Raw genomic sequence first — 3,982 nt, 5'->3', positions numbered from 1 at the left:
CCTCAAAGCTGACCTCTGCAGTTGATGCCATGAAATTGATATGATGTCTTGAGGAGAAATATTTTGCTTTAGATTTTAACTACTGTATCTTTTTATGGTGTTAAATAAGTGCTTGTCAGTATGAAGTTGTATGCGAGCTGAAGTGCAGACTAATGAGGAACTAAACAAAGTGTCAGGTAATGGTTCCTATGGTCTCATGCATTATCACCTCTTGATCTAGCTGTGGAAAAACATAATATGTGTAATAAAGGTGAAGAGAAAATTTACTGCTTTTGTAGAAAAGGAAAATGCATCTTTATGGCTCAGGATAAAAAGCAGTGTACTAAACCATGTTTCCGCTCTGGCCAGCAGTTCAAAAGCATGTTTTCTTTTTGGACTTTTCTCTGGCTGGATACTGAACCACTTGGGGGTCATTCGCAAAGGCTGTGGTGCACCAGTGATGGGCTGGTTTTCACATTTAAGGACCTAGAGGGACATGGAGAACATGTTCATGTTCAAGAGGCCTAGAAAAGTCAAAGAGCCAGAGAGGCTACTCCTGCAAAATGCTGAACAGCCCATTTGGCTGCAGAACAGGAATTTTGTCCTGCAGAGGACAGAAGAGGGGAAAACTGATTCTAATCTGCAGCGATTTGTTTTATAAGCATAAAACCTGCTCCAACCTGAATTCTTTTAAATGCCCTGGAATACTGATTACATTAAAGGGCATAGTGTTTTTTGTTCAAGTGAAAAGCAGGGAAACCCATCAAAGGGGGATAAAATAACATAACAGTCTCCTCAATGATGCTATAAATAGAAGTGGGGAAACATTTTTTTAAAAAGCACTTTGTCATATAACAAAATGTAAAAAAAACAAACACTTTTTTTGTAGAATTGTCACAATTAATTGAGGCCCTTACTTCTGGTATGAGCATTTGATTGATACAATATGGAATCTATCCATGGAAGATGGCACATAACTAAAGCATTCTGCTGACTTTGAGCATACTCACTACTTTTATACCACAGCTGTTTGAAATGCTAATACAAAGTGTGTGAAATAGCAACAATACTGCCAGTGTGTTCCCCAGGGCTGGAGGGAGAAGACGGAGCAAAACAAAGGCAGTTTTTAATCTGAGCAGGAAGCATACAGTGGCGATTCACTGTGACATGGTGATTGATATGAGTGAGTAGTATATTTACAGAGTCTGACGGGATAGGAGAAAGAGAGTGTTTTCTTCCCATCTGTACGCTTATCTCCCTCCATAAATCACTGTCAAGGGGATGCATATATGTGGACGAGCAAATGTCTTATTGCTCCAACTCAGGCAAATCCACTTTGACCTTTACATTTGGCATTGGTCACTGGTGCTAAATGCATGCCATGACCTTCCCTGACCTTGGGCTATTCATATTTAATAGCCATGAAGCCTGATAGTTCCTCAGTACAGTATACGAACACACACAGGCCACACAAACACACCAAACAACAAGTTACTGTGGTCAAGCTAAACAGCAGTTAATGCTATAATTTGAGATTCTGATCATGAGCGGCCCGTGTCATTTTATAAAAACATCACATAAATAAAGAGAAGATATGATCTAGTGTAACTTTCTCACCAGTCTGTATCTTTATAGCCCTGATTCCATTACCCCTTGCCCAGCTGTACTTTGTGATGTCCTATGAATGTCCATCATAACCTTTGACTCCAGCCAGTGCTTTAAAGGTTCTGCACTTTGCCCTCTCCCATTTGACCTGTCTGAAGTATACCTTTATAATTACCCCTGTCGCTATCAAATGCACATAAGAGAGGGTGTAGGGGCAGGGGGCCAAAGTCTGTCCAGTAACCTTTTGGCCTCTTCTTCATTCATTCTGCTCGAAGCAGCAGGCCTTCCTCCCCCTATCCACAATCCCATACTGTATTAGTCTGCATGTAGGAGTTATTGATAGTGGTCTGGAAATATTTTATTGGTCAGTCATGACCTTTCACTGGGGCAACGCAAACACTAACTCCCCTAAAGCTTCTTATTGACATAGATATAAATATATAAAAGAGGCATAGCCATCTGAATTTTAACACAGTGAAGTTAGCATTGCATTTACATTGCACTACGAACACATATTGGGTTTGTTATAATAGAATAAATATTACATATATGATATTCAAATTTTTACATTTACAAATTTCACATAAAAAATGTTCTTACACACTTCTTCATCTTTAAGAGTCAAAGTGCAAAGTACAGACATCCAAAGTAAAAATATATCAAATGCACTTGAAAATTGAAAATTCTTTTCTTGCCCCATCCTCCCATCTTCTTCCTTTATTCCACATAAGTCTCTTCATCAATGGAAGTGTAGCTTGCAGTGAAGCACCCACAATTAAGATAAGCCGGACCACAGCTGGACAATTACCTGGCAACTAACCTTTTCTGGAGGCACTTAAGAATGTAAGGACCCCTGCTGATAGACGTGCCCTGGGAAGAACAAGCACTTCAATGGGCCAAAGAGAGGAAGGGTGGATGTAATGTATGAGAATGGAAGGGAAGAGTGGGAGAGTAACAGAGAGAGAGAGAAAATGTTCAAAATAGAGGAAAAGACACTATCATGGTGAGATTACCTAATCCTCTGTCTGAGAGGGGTATTTGAAGGACCTGGTGGTGTCAGACATGAGGGGGCTTTGTGGAGGTTTACCTAGGAGAGGTCAGCTTAGCAGGGGGATGTAGTGAAGCACCAGGTGACCAGTGCTCTGCCCCTAAGCACAGACCTCAGCAGTGGCTTTGTAAACACTGTTAAATTGATTGCAAGGAGCTGATGAGATTTCCCATCAGCCTGTGTCATTATCACAATGTCTACCAGCTCTAATTCACCGATACTGAACCTTCTATCTATAATTTTGTTTTATCTTGTATTAAATTACAATGTTTTACCTCATAATTTCTGTCAACTTGTGTGTGAATGAGACTTCATATTGACACGGAGCAATTTCAAGCATGCCATGGATTTTATAAATTTGAAAAATACTGACTTTTATTCAATTTCCCAATGCTTGGTGCAGCATTTTTAGCTATAGTCAGGGTGTTACAAGTTAGCTTGCTGTGCAACAGGGCAAGTTTCAGCACTGTATGATATCTGATCCCAAAAATCCTGCAGGGCAGCCACAGCAAATCAACAATGGATTAATGGATCTGGTTCTGCTCATAAATCTCGGTGGGATTGGAAAGCATTCGAGGACAGTCAGCCTGTAGTGGTGCGCTTAATGTTACAGGCAGTTTGGGTTACCCATCGTTCATAGCAGTGACAGGGTAGTGAAGATGTGGCAACATCTTATGTCTGCGTTAAATCAGTGAATGTCAGGAATGCTGGATTGTCAGTCTGCAGTGCTGAGAGCTGTACCAACACTGATTCATTGGTACAGATTTGTTTATCAATAACTCCAAAGCTTTGCCATGGCTCTTAATGTAGAGTAGGATAACTACATTCAACATAGCAAAGAGAAAAAAATGTTGAGCAGACGTGCCCTAATTCACTCATGTCAGGACAACCCTTCAACCTTAGCCTAGTGCAGTAAGGCCTTGCCATAGATCACACTGGTTAACAGTTCGCTGTTCCTGCAGGTGTATAGGGAATGGCAGTAACTGCTTCCATTACTGGAGAGAATGGCCCAACTCCCACAGGCCCCTCCAGACAGTGCTGTCATTACCCATCCATTGTGAGGCCTGAGAGGGAGCTGTAAGTACGGCAGACTTACGGCTTTCTTAGAGTGTCTGGATGGTCTCCTCTGGCTCAACACAGGATAAGGAGGGACGGTGGTATAGAAGGACAGCCAGACAGAGTGATAGAGATGGAGGATGGGAATGAATCAAACACTCCCTTATACCCCACCACTACCATCCCACCCCCCAGTGTCCTCATGAGTAGAGTGCAGCCTCGATGGTGGGGAGGGTTATTTGGTGCTATTTTTACAAGAAACGGGTTGATTTGTCTTAGGCCATTACCGTCTAT

Source organism: Monopterus albus, unplaced genomic scaffold (assembly GCF_001952655.1).
Source record: "Monopterus albus unplaced genomic scaffold, M_albus_1.0 scaffold23.1, whole genome shotgun sequence".
In the NCBI taxonomy this organism is placed as follows: Eukaryota; Metazoa; Chordata; class Actinopteri; order Synbranchiformes; family Synbranchidae; genus Monopterus; species Monopterus albus.
This window is presented reverse-complemented; position numbering follows the sequence as displayed.